The 20310-nt window shown below is 30.5% G+C and overlaps 1 long non-coding RNA gene across 2 annotated transcripts in view; it reads left to right on the top strand.

The window, feature by feature from the left end:
• LOC148285173 (uncharacterized) overlaps window positions 1-19166 on the top strand; it is a 32047-nt gene extending 12881 nt beyond the window's left edge. Inside the window, exon 3 of one of the 2 annotated variants that reach the window (XR_015822696.1) lies at window positions 19084-19166. This is a non-coding gene — a long non-coding RNA (uncharacterized LOC148285173). Of the gene's footprint in view, window positions 1-493; window positions 660-19083 lie in introns of those variants that run through there. The other variant, XR_015822695.1, reaches the window with a different exon arrangement.
• Window positions 19167-20310: the final 1144 nt, after the last annotated feature.

Raw genomic sequence — 20310 nt, 5'->3', positions numbered from 1 at the left:
CACAGAATTACAAAAAAATAGTCATTTATAATTACATTACTTACATGTTATGTTAGTACTTATATGTAGTACAAATTAATGAACATTTTTAATAGATTACCTATTAAATAAATCACGGCTCGCCACTGTTAGCTACATCTACAGCAATTGAAATCATCATTAAAATCATTGAACCCCTTTTTGCACCCAATGGTCTATAGGGCACTGCATTATAAAATCAAATGCAGCGTATAATATGTTAATAAAAAGTAAGGCGATAAGTCTTTCACTTCAATTCCCAGATAAGGGACAGTGAAATATTTCTGTAAAAACTACATTACGTATAAATATTTTACGTCAATCTTCCCAGGAATTGATCTCAAGACCTCAAGAATGGTTTTTTTCTCCACTCGATTACCCTTTTCAGGATTTTAACCTGGTAGCGGCCATCGATTCGAAAACACTCGACTAGGATTCTGGCTAAATTTCACACTCGTAGAACTGTATTTTTCAGATGCAGATAATGCAATTATCCAAGCAGTCACTAAGTTCGGCAAACGTGCATTGAGAGTCGTAGGCTCAGACCCAATAGCATGCAATGCTCTCCCGTCAGAAGTGTGAAACTGTGGAGAGGATCGATGATTCTGAAAATCTAAAAGACTATAAGCTTTACAACAAAAATAAAATTTTTAGCAAACAAAATTTTTTTTTTAAATATTTTTTTTTATTGTTTTTTTTTTTTTTTTGTTTTTTTACAATAAACATAATAATAAAACAGAATTTAAAAAAAATGAAGCATAATTACATAGCAATGAAATACATATTAATAGAAAAATAGTAAACAAAAAATCCCACCAAGGCATTGCCTGTTCATGGGTATACAAGAAAATGTTAATGAATTTTCGCTACTATAATAAATAATGGTCAGTTATAATATTTTTGTATATTACATAAGAAAGAAAAAATAAAATATTCTGTAAAAGATAATATGGTATTTTTTTATAGTAATTAAAAAAGGAAATAAAAAATATTAAAAAAAACACAAAAATAAATTTAAATTGATATCTTGGCTAAGCAAGATTTCAGTTTCTACATCTTCTCTTAATCCAAATCAAAATCACTACCAACTGCATTTAATCACGTTTGTAAGGCGCTTTTGGGGTTTTTGCATAGCAAAAAAGTGTTTTATAAGTTAGCTATTCATATATTTCATTTAATTTCTTGTATTCCTTATTTCCAAGTGGCAATTTATTCCAACTAACTAATAAAATAAAAACAGCATTTTGAGTTGGTTCAAATTTTTGTAGACAAGAACTGGATTCAGCTCCCAGGGGAACCGATATGAAGAACATTTTAGAGAAGGTAATGTAGAAGTCTAGGCATCTCTAAAATGTTCTTCATCTCTGTTGTGATATTTCATTATTAATAGCTCCCCAGGGAGTTGAATCCAGTTTTTGTCTACAAAAATTCAGACAAACGAAAAATATTATTAATAAATCCGCCTGGTCCATGAAGAAGAATAGAAATTGAAAAAAATATAGTTTTCAGGCGTTGCCTAGTATGTAGGTGAAATAATTTAATTAGATGAATCTCACCCGCATAAATAAAGGCTTCAGCTCTTAAACTTTACAAACATCAAGAGATGAACGAATTGAAAGAATAAAGATGTTCAAATATGGGCAGAATGGTAAATGTTACACAGTGTGTAAAGTGGCCACTTAAACCAGCCATTGACAGGTCATAAGCCCTGTAGATGCCTAGACTTCTATATTACCTTCTATTAAATGTTCTTCATCTTTGTTGTAATATGTTTATAAAATAAAAAGTGTTACGTTTAAAATTTATGTTCAAAAACATATTGAAGAAAAAAAAATTGAGTAACTCAAGTTGTTTCCATTTTTTCCAATGTGTGAATCGTAAAGGCAAATACAACGTCTTGTAGAGGAAATTTTCGACAATTTTGCTTTAAAAACATCATCATCATTTATCTACATATTTTATTTCGTAATTATATTTATCTCAAATACCCTAATTTGACTCTGATCTCTGATGTTGTTAAAGCACAAGAATAAAAAAATGCAACCACTACATCTATACTCTATACCGTATAAGGCTTCAGATTCAAGGAATGCACTTTAATGTACCTACTAGGACCAGACATTTAAGGTTCCCGATTTGTTTCACAGGATATGCATCGGGTTTTTTTAAAGCCCTATTGAAAGACTGCTTGAAACATGGGAGATATCCTATTTGAATTTAGCATATACATCTAATTTTAGCATAGTAGAAACACAAATTAGGTAGTGCAAATGACATAGGTACTTATAATATTTTTGTAAAAATAAATGTTTTGAAATAATATTTTTATTTTAGATTTGTATACTTTTTTTAACTACACACAAACAGCATATGCATTTAAATTGTACCCTATGAAAAACATTTATAACAATTTGTATTTTCGATTAATAATTCTTAGACTAGTGTTTTTGACTCAAATTAGTAGAACGATAAGTTCATGCTTTTACCAGCTGAGACAGATTAAATGCATACGCAAAAATTTGCCAGTTGATGCCGCCCGTCAATTAATAAATGCGTTTGTAGTGTCAAGAGTCGATTATTGTAATGGTATCTACGCAGGTCTACCAATAAATAAAATTACTCGCTTACAGTCTGTATTGAATGCCGCAGCGAGACTTATTTTTGGAATCTCTAAGTTCAGTTTTATCACTCCACTACTTCGGGAATTACACTGGCTACATTTATCACACAAACTCTGTTGGCTTATGTATAAATCACTGCACAACTCTGCTCCAGAATATCTAAGGGAACTTTGCATTCCAGATAAACTAGCTGACAGACGTTTTACGCTTAGATCAGCTACATCAACGTCAAAAGGAAAAGTTATTTTACCTCTACGCAAACAGCGCACTAAATTTGGCGAACGCGCATTTGCGGTCGCAGGCCCAACGGCATGGAATGCTCTCCCAGCCGAGGTCCGAAACTGTGAGAGTGAAGTGATGTTTCGGAAGAAATTTAAAACCCACTTGTTCTCTAAATCATTGGAATAAATTCTTAGCATGTGGTGACAAAATAATGTACAAAGTACATTATTTTTTTTAAATTAAAAAGTTTAAATAAAATTTATATAATCTTATTCTTTATATAATCACTTCGTAAAGCGCCCTTGAGGTATTATATTACAAAAATGGCGCTTCATAAGTTATCCATAATTATTATCATTATAATAGTAACTCTCGTGTGAAATACTGAAAAATAAAATCTAGCGGAGATAAGATTGCCTGGTAGTGTAGTGGTTGGCGCGTTTGCCTATGCGATCCCAAACTCGATTTCTATGAGGGTAGACATGAAATGTTTGTTTAGAAGGTACTGCAATATTTCATTAATTGGCACCTAAAGAGTGAGACTGATCACCTGAAAATTAATGTTATTATTTTTTTTTTTATTGTTTGACGTGTATTTTTATTATTACAGGTTGAATACATTGTTAAAACATATAATTTTTAATGACCATGTTTTCGTTTTTCTTCTTCTTGTGTTTAGAAGAAAAAGAGCGTGATGGATTAGTCTTACGCTTCGGATGGGAATTCAGAAAATACTACAGTATAAAAACGCTTTTTAAAAGGAATAGTTCTTTAAAATTTCAATCGAGAAAATTTCATTTTATTTTTTTAAGAAGAAGTCTATCTATTCCTTCTATGCCAATCTTAGACCTCAAACCTACTTTAAACGGTATGAGATACTTAATACTAGACTAAAAATGTTTTTAAACTTATAATAATTAACAATGCACATAATGTTTCATAAGTTATATCTAAATAAGGAGAATCTAAATAAAAAAACTAAAAAAATAATTGTTTGTGCATTTGTGCCTTTATGAATTCAAAATATAAATGAAACAAAAAATAGTATCGCATTTCATTTGTACTTATCCTAACCTACCTATAATGACAATTCCTGTGCTGTAAATTTCCTTAAATTATTTTTTTGAATAGATGTCCAACAAAAAGTGCTAAAGAATGCATTTTCAAAATCTGGTTTTGAGATGCGAATTCCGATGCTTGAATGCAAATTTTCGCGGTTCAAATCATCTTAAATCATGAATAGTGGTTTCGAGTGCTTTGACCACAAAATTGCCTTTGGTCAAACGTCAAACAAAGCGTTAGTGCTTATTGTTGCTTCTCTCATTTTCCGCTTATTCTACACTTGAGCGCCAAAAAAAGGAGATTCCGAATTATGTACACACCCGTGAGGGTTCTTTGCCCTTTAGGGCCGAGTTCAAAATTCGAGAAGAAACATGGCGTCCATTGCCAAACATCGCCGTGCGCGCGAAAGTTGTTTCGCGCCCGCGCATTTTTGAAAACATGGCGGGTCCGTAGGCACTAGGCTGGGACTTGCACTGACCTAACCACAAATATGTATTAGTGTCTACTAATCTTCTAACTTATTGCGTTAGTTTTTTTTTATTCAAGCCTTCTATCTAAATGTTATGAAATCAGTCAAAACACGAAATAAGATATTACTTACCTATTCACATACTCGTAAAAATGAAATTCAACTAAAAAACATGAATTTATTTATGTATTAGATGTAAAAAATTGTACAAAATATTCCCAATTAGCAAAAGTGTTGGTATGAGAGGATATAATATTTATTTATACTTTTACAATATCGTTTTTTTTAAATACAAAATAATGATTCCTCGTGTCTCGTGCCGAAGGAACAATAAGTATTTATTTATTTGTTTTACAGAAATAAACAGTCAACAATGATATAATAACATAAAAACGATTCGGTTTAAAGACAGACCAGCGAAGTTTCTAAATAAAAATCATACATATTAAATTGTGGTACAACAAAAGGGTGTGTTCATGTGTATTTGTATGAGAGTGAGTGTAGAGATGTGTTTATGTGTATTTGTGTATGAGTAAGTGTTCAGGTGTGTGTAAGTGTAAGCCTCATTAAATAGCAAGTGGGATCGTATAGCAGCCAGAAAGAATGTAGCTTAATTTATTTTATTAAGTTCAATGAAACATGCCTTAAATTAGTTATTTAACAAAGTTAACATAGTAAGAAAATAAAAACCTAATTATTATTATTAATCTTATTATCACAGTGAAAATATTAAGCAAAATAAACTAAAGTAATTATAAAAACATAATCACCTCATGTAGACTTGTAGACAAAACTTTATTATTTTTCCCTATTTTCTAATAAGGTTTTTAACGACAAACTAAAAACGGCCCTAAACTATAAATATTTAAGAAAGTCGTGAGAACGTTGATTTTATTTTTTCAACAGCTGAAAATAATATTTTGTAAGTGTAATGATATGTTAGTTGTGCCTTACTTATGTAAACCTGTATCTTAAAGGTAAACTATAGTATCTGTAAAAACTCAACTTTTCAGAGAGGGTTAAAATTTTTGAGAAGGAAATATAAATCTCTAGACATTTACGGGAATTACGACCTGTCATTGGCTGGTTTAAGTATCCATTTTACACACGGTGTAACATTCACCATTCTACTTATGTTTAAACATCCGCATTTCCTCAATTATTACATTTGTTGACTTTTGTGAAGTAAAAGAGCTATAAACCTTTATTATTTGGGTGAGATTCAGCCTGCCTGTCCGCAGACATTTGGATATACTCAAAACACTGTTGTAATAGGTATTTATTTATTTATCAGCGGTACTATTTTTTTTCCTGTAAAACATTATTTAGAGTTTTCTTTGCTAACTACTGTATATTTTCTTTCTGTCCTTTACCTTTAATGTGGTGTGGAGTAAATTAAAAAAATATGTGTGTTAATTGAAGAAATTAGGAAGAATTTCTATTGACATTGCAATAGAGGACGTAAAAATTTAGTTTTGATAAAGTAATAAAACTAAATTTCATCATATTTGGAGTAACCGTAATTTACTACTTGCACACAAAAAAAATATTTTTATCATTCATGATATCTTATTTTGTACAGTGATTTAAGCAACTGTTTATGGTATTAAAGGAAATTTGATAAACTCAGCCACGCTTCGCTGTGGCTTTGTCTGATATGAATTATTAGGGGAGTAAATCAAAATAGTCTAGCAACTATACATTTACCGAGAAACACTGAATTTGCGTTGCTGGGATAGTGTTGTAGAAGATAAGGAAAGAAAATTGTAACTTTAGCTAAAATTAATAAAATGGCAGCACTGGGTAGAACTGTCATTCAGTACTTGTTAACTATGACAAATGATGAGTCAACTAAATACGCGTAGAATGTTCTGTTTCGTACATAGAAACACTCTTCTGCTAAAGTGCAATGTTCTGTAAAAAAAATGAGTCAATCCATCGATTACTTTCCGAGATAAGCGGCTACAAACATAACTAACTAACTAACTAACTAACCATCACGCCATTTCCCCAGAGGGGTAGGCAGAGAGGATAGAACGCCACACCACTCTGTCCTGGCACACTTCCTTTGCTTCCTTCACATTCATACATCTTCTCATGCACGCACGTCGATTATTCCGACTTTTCACATGACCACTTTCAAGAATTTGTTGTACTTGATCATGCCATGTCTTTCTCGGCCTTCCTCGACTTCTACAACCAGTCACATTCGCATCATAAATCTTTTTAGCCGTTCTTTCATCATTCATTCGCTCCACATGACCGAACCATCGCAAAAGACCTTTCTTCATTTTGTCGATAATGCTTAACTCAGCCTTGCATTCTGCTCTAATTTCGACATTAGGGCACCTATCATACATTGTTTTTCCGCACATTCGCCTGAGGGATCGCATTCCAACAGCATTCAGTCTACTTTCGTCCCTTTTTTTCCAACTCCATGCTTCGCTTCCAGAACCTAAATTTGTATGTATATTAAAATAATGCATTTATACGCGTTACTTGCGTACATAAATATTATCTACCTGTTCGGTACATAATGCACAGTCAAAAATGACCCGCACACTTACCCACCCTCTCACACACTCACACACACACATGCAAGGATAGAGAAATCGACCGAAGGTATTTATTTCTACATAAATCATTGCAACTTTCCCGTTCGACATTTTTGTGTACTAAATTTTGGTACACCGGCAATCTGACGCAAGAGCTGAGAGATTGAGTTTTCGAAAAAGTGGCGAGCAACGCGGGCGATTGTGGTCTTTGGGCGGTGCTGGTTAAGGTGCGGTTTTCGCCCGAGGTTCGTTTTGGCAAATTTGTATTGTGGGCAATCTAGTTTTTTTGGCATACACGCATGCAGGTGCTAGTCCGCTACACGGATGCACTAATACACGGGAAGTGGGCTTACTAGCTGCACCGGCGCTGACGTTGCGATATTCGGCGAGCGGTAGAAATTCGCCAACTGAAAGAGTTCTCTACTCAAAATTCAAACTGGGAAACAGTTGAATCAACGATGTTTTGAGATCAGTTCAGTTCAGTTTCGAAATACGGCGTTTATTGGCAAAAAAACTAAAGAAGATATAATAAAATAATAATAGCAGCTTCACTAGATACTAAAATACCCATTCTAAAGTTGCATATATTATATATCGAGGCTATACTAACAGAATGCATTAAGTCAACAGTCTGTATACACTTCTAATAGTTTTTTATATAGATGCAAGATTTTGGTTTCAAATTAAATGTTTTGCCTAGAACAAAGATTACCCTCTCAAAGCTTTTAAAAAAATACATATAAAAGAAAATTGGGGGAGAAATAATGCGTTGAAATAATACAAAAGGCTTTAAATGCGATTATCTCGGAACTTGTTTAAATTACTTAATGCATTCTGTCAGTAAAGCCTCGATATATACTATAAATATACACTATTATAATAAATTATAATAACAACAATAGTGTTATGGTGTAATAAACATGAAGAAATTCCAAAAATGCAACACTTGAAACATTCATAAAAATGTTACAAAATGAAAAACAGAGATAAGAAAAAAAGTAAATGACCAAATAAAAAATAGAATTGTTGAAAAGTTTTTTTTAAAATGGCAACGAACAGTCAGAATTCCAAAAAATTTAAACCGAGTAAAGAAAATTTAAAAAAAATTGTAAATTAGAGATGAATTTTTTTTTTTTTAAGTATGTCCAAATGTTTGCACACAGGCTGGATTTCCTCCTTAGTAATAATAAAAACTGCCTAGGGAGGAAATCCAGCCTGCTTGCAATCATTTGGACATACACAAAACATTGTTGATTAAACTAATTGTGGCTTTTAAATGTAACTAAATCGTTTCGTAAATTCATTCATATCGTATGAGAGGGAAGAAAAGCGAAATAATTTAGATTGTTTTGGAGTGAAATGGAAATATGACGAACGAACGACCTTACGAAAATAAATTGTGACAGAATAGGCCTGCTGGTATAAGATGAAGTATAAAAATTTGAAAGTTATTTTAAGGCGTTGCTAAGTAGGTGAATTGGTTCAGCTGGATGAATCTCACCCCCATGATAAAGCTTTCAGCTCTTTTACTTCCCAAAGGTCAACAGATGGAAGAGTTGAGGAAATGTAGATGTTTAAACACAAAATGGTGAATGTTACACAGTGTGTAATGTGGCCACTTAAACCAACCAATGACAGGTCATAAGCCCTTTAAATGCCTAGACTTCCATATTCCTTTCTCAAAATTGTTTTTGTCTCTGTTGCAACAAATTTAGTAGGAAAAAGTTATTTCTAAAAAATCTATTAAAACTTTCAAAGAATCACTAAGCCCGCCATCTACTTGCTGGTGTTAAAAGTTAGATATTAGTTACATCACTTTGCTTTATTCTTACAGAATAAATATTACTGATTATTAAACTCTATGTGCGAATGACAGTATCTAGTAATCAATAGTTTCTAAAATTGCTGAAGGGTTTAAAGTTTTCATAAAAGATAGTATTTGGAAAATAAAACAGAGTTAATTTAAATGTAATAATATCAGCATTAAGCATTTTAACTAATTTCATACTTTATCATTTAATTTTTTCCAATTTTTTTTAAAATGTAATTTTCATTATTATAATCATTGTATTTTAAGTTTTTTTTACTGGTTAGACTGTAAGAAATTTCCAGTGCCAATAAGACCGCCTTTCAGTCATACATGTCTTTGGGTTTTTTTTTTTATTATGATTAATAAACATTTATTGTTATTATTCTATGAAATTCTAGACATTTACTGGGCTTATGACTGGCTGATTTTAGCGATTTAAGCCAAGCAAAAAGCAAAGACAGTAAAAAATACACTCTAACGACTTAGGTACCTTACTAATTCAAAAATTATATTCGAGTTAAATTCTGTACAGTAGAGAATAAAACATAGGCGTCCAATTTTCGACGTTTTAAAGTTAAAAATGTATAAATTATCGCAGAGCTATTTTATACGTGAATCAAATACCGATGTCCAGTTTTGTCGTAAAAATGCCTTTTAAAGTTGAAATTATTTTAATAATTACTTCAGTAAGTCCATTAATTTATTCTTTTACATTGAAATTTCTTTATATATTGAAATTATCTTATTTGGTTCAAAAGCTGCGATGTTTTGGAAACCACACAATCACATAATTTCGTTTCCTGAACTGAATTGAATGTTACTGCCATGGTTACTTCTTTATGGTAGAGAATTTTAAATCTACATTTAAAGGCAAATAACGTTAATAATAATTAGAAGTTAACAGAGTTTTCATAAATTATCCATAATGTTAAAGTCATTTTTTTTGTGAGAAAAATTTTATATTCATATTTTTAGATAACTTTTATTATGGATTGTGACGAAAATTTTTGTTTTTTTTTACGAATTTCTGTTGAAGTAGTTAAAATAATTCAGTTTTAATAATTCAAATTCAATCATTAAATTTAAAATGATATTTTCACTTGTTGTTTTTATTGCATTTATTAAACCCGGGAACTCTGGCATAATAGGAAAACTACGTTTTTAAAGTTAAAAGAAAACTATTAAAAATATTACTACTAAAATTTTCTGGACAGATACACTAAAACTGCATAGATTGCGTATTAAAAAAAATATGCGTTAAAACGACTATAGAAATTTTAGAAAATATCGTAATATAGTAGAATATCTCGATTTAATTTCCTTTTCGCAATCCTAACGGGAAGCATAATAAAGGTAGGATATTAAATTAATTTATAGTATCGCTAAAAACCGCACTGATTCCGAATTCAGGACCTTTCCACTCACTTCAAATATCGAACATTCCTTCAAACCTCAACCCTCATCCTTTGTACCTCCCTCTCCCTACCCTTGTAACAAGTGGCGAGAGGCAATCCTTTTCTCGCAGTAATTAAATACCCTTAAAGGTTACCCGCTAAGAACTATAATGATTAATTCCCCTAAATACTACTAAGCCAGGAAGGAATTTTAATAAGGGTCATTCATCCTGAAGTGATCATCAATAATATATACCATTGATGCGAATTTAGGATTAATCATATTTAACATATATGAAGAGATAAATAACCTTTTCAACATCTTAATGGAAAGTAAATTCCATTTCCAAAATTTAAAATTTTTGTGTGAATAATAACGAAAATAAAAATTACGTTAATAATTATACTTTTCCAATGTATTATGTCCCACATTTTATGATATAAAATTATTAATCCACGTCAGGGATTGACCCCGAAATTTTAGACATAATAAGCAAATACGCAAAACATTGTTTTTAAATAATTTTACAAACTTATAAAATAAAATTTTTCCATTAATTGACAATAAATAAATATTTATATATATTTATAAGGGAATAAATTAATATTTCTGCTCTCATGACGATATTTCTTTTTGGGATGCCATTTTCAACGATTTGTAAATATCTCTTTATTTGAATATGGGAAAAAAGTTGCGGGAAAGTGGGGTTCAAACCATAGATCTCTGATGCATGAGTTCGCGACACTAGCCATGAGACCACAACCCGATTAAATAGGTAAACAAATGCCCACCTCGTAGTTTACCTACCATTTATCCTTTGCATTTACCTACCATGCAAAAGGTCTCTGGTTCGATTCCTGAAACGGTTGACACAAAATATTGGTTAACTAATGTGTTTTTATATTATGGTGTAATATTTCATAGTAATATTAATATTAATATTATTAACATTCAAAGCATTAACTTTGTGGTCAAACATTTAATTAACACTTTTCATCTTACATAAATGTAACAAAAATGTTTGCGTACCGATGCAGTGCCCTATGCACCATTTGGTGCAGGTACCAAAATATTGATTAAATTGTTTTATTATATATTGCATTTGGCAGGAAATAAAATACTTGAAAACGAGAAAAAAAAACGTAAGGGGTTCAGGGTTTAGGCCAGTCAGATATTCTATAGATTCAAGAACCGATAATGATGATGATACTGAAATACATTACAGATGATGCGCATATAAGTAGATCATCATCATTGCCTATTTGTATATAATGGCACATAGGGTACTACACTGGTACAAATGGTACACTAATCGCAGCGTATCTTGATCATTTTGTAACTTGAAGGTAAGATGATCAGTGTTACGCTTCAGGTATCAGTCCAGAGACTTTGAACTAATATATTATGAAAATACTCTTTTAAATGAATATTCCATTTTAACCATGTCAGGAATCGAACCCGAGACCTCTTGCATGGTAGGCAAACGTGCCACTATTGCACAATAAGGCCGACAAAATAGGTACTTTATTTAAGTCACTAAAAACTGCCATAAAATGCAAAAAATTAGATCTTTTGAATGTGAGTTTTTCAAAATCAATACATGTTATTTAAAATGGGAATAATAGAAAATAAATTAAAATAAAATCAAACCTGATAACAATTTGTTTCTTTTTTGGGTGATACCGTGTATGTTGAATTTATTTCGACGTTTCGGCTACCATTGCAGGAGCCATCTTCAGAGTAACCTTAACACACACGGTATCACCCAAAAAAGAAACAAATTGATAACAGTGACCGTGAAAACCTTCGTACCTATGAAACCTGACAATTTTGTTATTTTCTTCTCCATTTCTTCCAATTAACCAAATTAAACAAGCTTATGTTGATTTTTAATACAATTTGCGAAGGTTGCAAGAAAAAATAATGACGTTTTCTCATGCTACTCGTTTTGTCATATGAGTTTAGTTTATATAGAACGGCCCTTCACCTGTGTTTCATGGGTAAGAGAAGCTAGTACCTAATAGTTCTAGATAACAATTTTTTCATCATTTAGTATTCTTCTAAATTGTTTAAATTTCTTTGGTTATGTTTTTTTTTCTTTTCTTTTCTTGATTTTATTTAAAAGTACAGAATATTTCTCTTTTTCATTTTTTTTTATCAGTTTGTATTTATATATATATTTATACTAGCTACATCAGAAGTAGTTTAAAATAATAATACATGGAGTTAAAAATTTAAAAAAATTCCGTTTAGTGTTAATAATATTATGTATCTTTTTTGGGTGATACCGTTTAGTGTTATTCGAAATTGTTTTATTTTTTTTTAATATGTATAGCTTTTTTACTTTTTTACCGGTTCAAAATAATTATTTTACCAAATGTTTTACTTTTTAAGTATTTTTATAACTGGTTATATATTTTTCAAACTATGTATCTTTTTTGAACTCCCTTATTATTTGTAAATAACGGTTTAGTAAAAATTTGTTTTAAATACTATATTTTACTTATAATTCCATTTACATGAATGTATTTTATTGTATATGCAACTAATACGTAGAAGGCACTAAGTGCTGTTTATTTCAATAAAATAAAAAATAAAAATAAATACCGTATTAGTAAAACAAAAAAGTGCGTAGAAGTTAATAAAATAAAAAAAGATGTTAATTGAAAAAATAATAACCAGAGCACCTGTATTGCATGGTTACCCTATAGATCATGTGGCGAACTATGTGCAACTAGTTGCGAGGAACCGGCAATTGCAGTTTCGGGGCCCGCTAGTCTCCCGAGGAGTGTGTGTGAGTGTGAATGTGAGTGTGAGTGGTACCTGTTTGTCTTATATCTCGGGGGTAGTCAACCTTTAGTCACAAAAGTCTACATAGAATGCAAGACTTGATATATAATGCACTAGTTGAGTGTTTGGTCATAGTGGCGAGGCTTTTGCGGCGCGGCGCGGCTGCGATCAACTCAAACTCAATAAAGTAAAGTGTCGATAGTAAGCGCGCGGGCGCGGCAAGATGTCACCTTCCGCGTCCGCGCTGCGTTGCAACGCAAACGCTTCGTCACTATGGCCAAGTACTAAATTATACAACAATGCTTTTAGTAAGTCCAAATGTTTGTTGACATGCTGGATTTCCTCCCTTAGGAGTTATAAAGATCTAAATTTGTTGCAACAGAGGAAAACCACTTTTGAGAAAGAATATGGAAGTCAAAGCATATACTTATGATCTGTAATTGACTGGTTTAGGTGTCCACTTTACACACTGTACAACATTCGCCATTCTGCCTATATTTAAACATCTACATTTCCTTAACTCTTCTATCTGTTGACTTTTGTGAAGTAAAAGACCTGAAACCTTTATCATGTGGGTGAAATTAAAAAAAAAAAAAAGGAGCATCCGGCTGAATAGTAAATGTTACTCAAGACATAATAACTTTTATAATAATGGATTAAACGTCTTACGTATTTATAAAAGACGCTTAAAGTTAGATAATTATGAAAAACTGGAAATTCAAAAAGCAGTCCATCTTTCCATTTTAATAACCGAATGAATGGTTTAAATAAGTCCTTAACTAAAAATAATTAAAAATATTATTCAATCAAATATCTACTCTAACCCTAGTATTCTTTTCTGAGTAATGTTATGCATTTATGGTTCATGCGTGTAATAACATATACTTTACATATACAGGATGTCCCAGAAGTCGACGTCAAGCCGGAAACGGATAATAGAGCGGATAATAGAGCGTATAATAGAACGGATAAAGTTATGCTAGTTGTAAGAAAAATGTGAAAAAAAATCTAAGTTTTTTAATTTTTTTTATTACAGGCATTAAGAAAAATTGAGAAAATCAACACCCTGTGATGATCTTTTAACTCTCGTTACTACAAATCTTTATTTCAATTTTATTTTTATTATGTAATTCTGAATAATGTTTCTGTAAATTGTAGTCCAAAATTAGGAGTAGGAATTTTTATTAAAAGCGCCAACTTTTAAAGTTACCTGCCAAATTAGCGTAGTATATTTTTTTTCAGTACGGTCAGTTGAAATAGGGCGTAGCGTTGATTTTGAATACTTGGTTGGGCAAAAAGTAACATTTTGTTATAAGCTAGAGCAGTTAGTTTTAAATTTTGGACTACAATTTACAGAAACATTATTTAGAATTACATAATGAAAATAAAATTGAAATAAAGTAAAGATTTGTAGTAACGTGAGTTTAAAGACCATCACAGGGTGTTGGTTTTCTTGTTTTTTTTTTTAAATGCCTATAATTAAAAAATAAGACTTGGATTTTTTTAAACATTTTTTTCTCAACTAACATGACTTGCTCTATCATCCGTTTCCGGCTCGACGTCGACTCCTTGGACACCCTGTATAATATACAAGAAATAAAATACCTAGATATTATATTAGGTAACACTAGTGTTAGTTTATGTTAATGCCTTGACAAAAGAACAATCTTGTTCTGGAACCAGTGGGCAAATTTAATGTATGTAATAATTTTACAAGAAGTAGATATTAAGTAAAAGATTGCGAATGCGATAAAACCAATCACTGGTTTTCACAAATTTGTAGATTATGGTATCACTTGTTTTTTATTTCCATAATAAATATTTAGTTAAATTATTGAACATGGCAGGTTCCAAAGTCAGTACTTTAAATATCAATTTTGTTTTGAAAAAAAAGACATGTAAGCCTTATAATAAACGTCTAGATCCGTATCCTTCTTCCAGAGTATTTTGCAAAAATCGATCAATTAAAGGTTGACAATGTATGCTACCATAATAACATACCTAAATCACCAACCAACACATTCCAACGAGATTGCACTTGTGTATGTATGTTTGCGTGTGCATGTGTGTGTGTGCAAGTGCATTTTCTGTAGGCTCTACAAGTTTCCCCAGTCATTCAAACAAACCCATAGGCATATCCTAACCAAGCAATTGCGAATCATTGAACTGAAACCCGTATAAAAAGATCCAAGTATTTGGAATCATTTGAATGGAAATTTTATCTCCGCACAAGTCTTTTTGATGTTGCTGTTGATTTTAATATATGTGTTTTCTTAATGTTTATAGTTGAATCTATGTAGGTCGCGTATATCAGTGAATAAAAAATATGCCCCTTAAGATGTAACCCAAGAAACCACTGACATTTTTTTTTATCACAGTACGTTATTTATTTTACAGAAACAGTCAAAAATTATATAATAACATAAAAATAATACGGTTTAAAGACAGACCAGCGAAGTTTCTAAATAAATATTATACATATTAAATTGTGAGACATCAAAAGGGTGTGTTTGTGTATATTTGTGTGGGAGTAAGTGTTCAGGTGTGTGTAAGTGTAAGCATCATTAAATAGCAAGTGGGATCGTATCGCAGCCAGAAAGAATGAGCCGTATGAATAATTTCCTTGCCATATCAAGATGATTACAAATTAAGAAAACAAATATGAGAATAGTTTAATACTGTCGGGTTTCTGGTACAAGTTGGTAACCACATTTGACTAGTTGTGAAATACTAGTACATATTGAACTTTTTAAGTAAAAAAATCATCCCAAATCAACTATTCAAATGAAACTGTAAGTTAGATACTATAAAATATATTTTTTTGTATTTCTATACTCTATAGTAGATTTTTTTTTATTAATCTTTTAAATGAAGATTATTTGAAGCCATTTATGAAGACATATTATTTTTTTGGAAAATTTGTAGTAACTAACATGTGCCAGAAACCCAACATATAATAAACTATTGCTAATTGAAACATAAAATTATCTGTTTACTTAATTTTTACAATATATATTATACTGTATACCTAAATGTATTCCTATTTTTTTTTATGAATTATTTTTACTATCGAAAGTAAAAACTTTTTTTTTTTGCTTTTTGCTTGCTTCACCATGTTTTATTAACAAACTTAAATGTATTTTTTTTGCCATACATAAATTTATGTATTTTGGATATTGATGTGTCATGATATTCATGAATATAATAATTTTAGTATAGAAGAAGAGTCTAGACTTGACACAAAATTTTCCAACAAGTCAAGACATAAAAATTAATAATAATTGTGTTATGACAAAATTATTATATTATAATAAAATTATTTTTTGAGCGTTTTAATTTTTTTTTTTTTAATTCATTCAAACAAATACGCAGTTAATTGTTTACTATACGGCAGTAATTTAAAAAAATCGATCAAGAAATTAAGTTTTGAAATAGTCGATGCCCGAAAATATGAAGACTGAATCAAAACTTGTTTATTTAAATATAAATATAAATATGTTATTATATTTACATTTACAACGGTTATGTGAAGAAAAAATTGTACATGAAACTGGACAAAAATTACATAAAACTATGTAGCAAAGACAAACGAGAGCAAAAAAATATTGGTTTACAATATATTAAAAAACCCGATTAACATATAAGACTTCAAGCTAACCCATTCCAATCCATCTTCATTGTTGTATTTATTTATGTGTTGTTGAATTCTATGTTTTATTTATTTATGTGATGTAGATTTATAGATTAGTGTATATTTATGAAAATAATTATAAAAATCAGTTGACTTGCAAATTTTATGCTTGAAAAGAAAAAAAAACAATCGTAATATTTAAGAACCGCATAATTTAACATTAGCAGTTTTAAGGGATCTTTAAAAAACTATACACTGACTTTTATGATGTATGAAAGCGTCTACTTTTTTATTGTGATTTTATTAAAAAGTTAAACAATAATTTATTTTTTTTAAATTAGACGGGTAGAGAATTAAGTAATTTAAAAAAGTTGAATGGCTTGACAATAAGTTAATAAATGACTTATGTGGTTTCAGAAAATTCCAATTGAAATATAACAATATTAATAAATGTTATTAAATATTTGTAAACGACCACTTACCGACTTTTCCATATCTACCGGTTTCGAGACGCACCCGTCTCTTTGTCAGGACACCGATCAAACCAACATGCAAACTAACATGCAAAACCCACTATATACCTTCACCATAGTTGTTGCACAAATTAAAAAAACCAACACGATGTGCATTTTAAAAAGCACATGCTGATTAGGACAAACATGCATTGATTAGGATAAACATGGACTGATTGAATAATGAAAAAAGTGGAGAGAATGGAGGGAGGGAATAAGCTTAATAGGTTTAATAGGGTGAGAAAATACATGAGAAAACGTAATTGTTTTTCCTTGCAACTGTCCCAAAATGAGTATTTAAAAAAAAAAAAATTAACAATATTAGTTTCCTATTGAAAAAATAGCCCTTTCTCGTTTTATTTTTATTCAATGTTCCTAATTTTTGGAGAGAATTATTTTACTCCGAGAGCTTTCCGGTACCAGCATCTTTCGTATATTAATATTATTTCAATGATCTTTCGAAATGGCCGGGCGCGCGAAACGTTGAGTGTGGTTTTTGTTAGGCAACGCAGCGTTTTGACATTTGGCCAGTTATTTTTTGGACAGAATTCTCGGAGTCCCACTTCCGCCTCGAGATGTCGAAAGAAAATAAAATGCATCGAAAAAATGCAGTAAACCATAAGCCGAAAGCCGAAACATCGTCACTCGTGCGTCATTCTGCCATGTAATCATTTTGAAAGATGGCCTGCTACGTCGAATAAGCTTTCAGGCTTTCTAACAATGCATCTGCAATTCGTTGTAAGTCTCTGAGAAGCCAGTTGCACGAATCAGTAAAGTTAAATAAATTATTGTTGTGTTTTCGCCAAAGACAAAACGAGTTGCATGAAAAAACGTAATTATTTTTCCTTGAAACCGTCCCAAAATTGTACCATAAACTAACCTATGCTTCTTTAGTTAACATATTTTAACAAAGATAAAGAACATTAAGGTTAGGGTAATATAGAAGTCAAGGCATCTACAGGGCTTATGACCTGTCAATAGCTGATTTAAGTGGCCACTTTACACAGTTAGTAACATTTTGCCTATATTAACACATTTACATTTATTCAACTCTTCTTTAACGTTAAAGAGCTAAACCTTTCATTAATGTAGGTGAGATTCATGTGGTAGAATTAGGCAACACCTGAAAATACTTAAAATAATTATATGGCTTATTTTACCAGTTAGTTTAATCAGCAATGTTTTAACAAGAACTGGATTTAACTCCCTGGGTAGCTGTAATATTAACATATTACAACAAAGATGAAGAACATTTTAGAGAAGGCAATATTTTAGAGAAAGCATTTACAAGGCTTATGACCCGTCATTGGCTGGTTTAAATAGCCACTTTAGACACATTCCGCCCATATTCATTTTGTAAGGTTAATTATTTTTTTTAAATTTTATTAATTTATTTGGGTTAGTTAGATTAATTAAGGTTACGTTAGATTAGGTAAATTGGAAGAACTGGAGAAGAAAACAACAAAATTATCAGGTTTAATTTTATTTTAATTTATTTTCTGTTATTCTCATTTTAAATAAAATGTATTAATTATAAAACTCGTGTTCAAAAGATCTCATTCTGCGCATTTTATAGCAGTTTTTAGTGACTAAAATAAAGTACCTATTTTGTCGGCCTCGTGGTGCAATGGTCAGCGTGTTTGCCTGCCATGCAAGAGGCCTTGAGTTCGATTCCCGACATGTTTAAACTTTTCTTTTTATTTAAAAATGTTTTTTCCTTTTTTGTTTTTTCATATTTATGTATTTATTTCGTTATTATTTTTGGTTGCTTTTATGTATTTACCTGCTTGTTACTATTGTTATAGTTATGCAATTTTTATAATTTTTTGTTATGTTTCTATATATGTATTTTTTAATTTTTTTTTTTTCATATTTATGTTCAATATATGTTAAAGGCAATTTCTGCCGTTTATGTAAAATAAATAAATAAATAAATAAAATAAATAAATGTTTGATATAAAATATAAATATTGATTTGCAATTATGTTTTCCCTCCAGAATATTTTATGGTCTCTGGACTGGTACCTGAAGAGTACGACTGATCATCTTACCGATTTGTGTTCCAAAGCAGTGCCCTGTGCACCATAAGGTGTGGAAAGGGAATGATGAAAATAAAGTATTGTTTTATCAAAATACTTTTTTGTTAAAAACATTAACATAATTGCCACAGAGATTTAGATCATTTTAGAAAATAAAATACGGAAGTCATGGCATTTAAATCATTTCATTAGCATCAATAAAGGTTTCAGCTGTTTAACTTCACAAAAATCAACAGATGCAAGAATTTACGGAATAAAGATGTTTGAACATAGAAAGAATTATGAATTTTACCAACCAAATTTTAGGTCATTATTTCTGTTAATGCCCAGAATCTCATATTCCTTTTTCTAAAATGTTCTTTACATCTGTTGTAATATGTTAATCTTAAAAACTTACTAAAGAGTGAAATCTAGTTCTTGTCTGCAAACATTTAGACATACTCCAAATATTTTTGAGTCGTGTAATTAGTCAAACAGAAATTGCAGCTTGAATACGCAAATTTCAGATAGTTATTTGAAGTAAATCTATGAGAATGGAATGTTTATGACGTTTTTTTATTGTAATTTCTTTAATACACATTTTTGCATATTTTCAATTTAATGTTTACAATATTTTTGAATTTTGAAACCTTTCTACCTTCTTTGAGAGCTTATGGCAACTCATCAAATACTTTTAAGCCTTTATAAAACGGGTTGTTCTGAGTATCTATCAGTCTCACCTTAAGAAAGCTTTCTTGAAAATTGTCTCTACTTTACTTTTGATGCTGGTGAAAGTTCTAGTTTCTCCTGATACTCTTCAATATGTGATTCAAACATGTTTTTTTATATATTTAAGAGGAAAAAACCACTTGTATTTGCATCCCCAAAATTATTTTATTTAATTGATTTAATTAAATATTTGTGGTGATGTACTCATTTATCTGTGTTAACTTATTACTATCATCTATTATCCCAACTCAATACAGGACTTTTGGTTCTATGGAGTTAGGACTTGTTTCTCAAAAAATGTGTATAAAACTGTTTATAAGTAAATAAATAAGTTAATTTATTAGTTAATTATGAAAAAATAATCGTAGAACTGAAACGATTTCGAATCATTTAAAAGAAACTTAATTTATAGTTCGCAAACCGTCCGAAAAGAGGAAATTTCAAAACAGGTATGTTAAATGTACAGAATTTTATTTAA

The sequence above is a fragment of the Micrasema longulum genome, unplaced genomic scaffold (genome assembly GCF_059751315.1).
Source record: "Micrasema longulum isolate JH-2025_06_02 unplaced genomic scaffold, ASM5975131v1 h1tg000049l, whole genome shotgun sequence".
In the NCBI taxonomy this organism is placed as follows: Eukaryota; Metazoa; Arthropoda; class Insecta; order Trichoptera; family Brachycentridae; genus Micrasema; species Micrasema longulum.
This window is presented reverse-complemented; position numbering and strand designations above follow the sequence as displayed.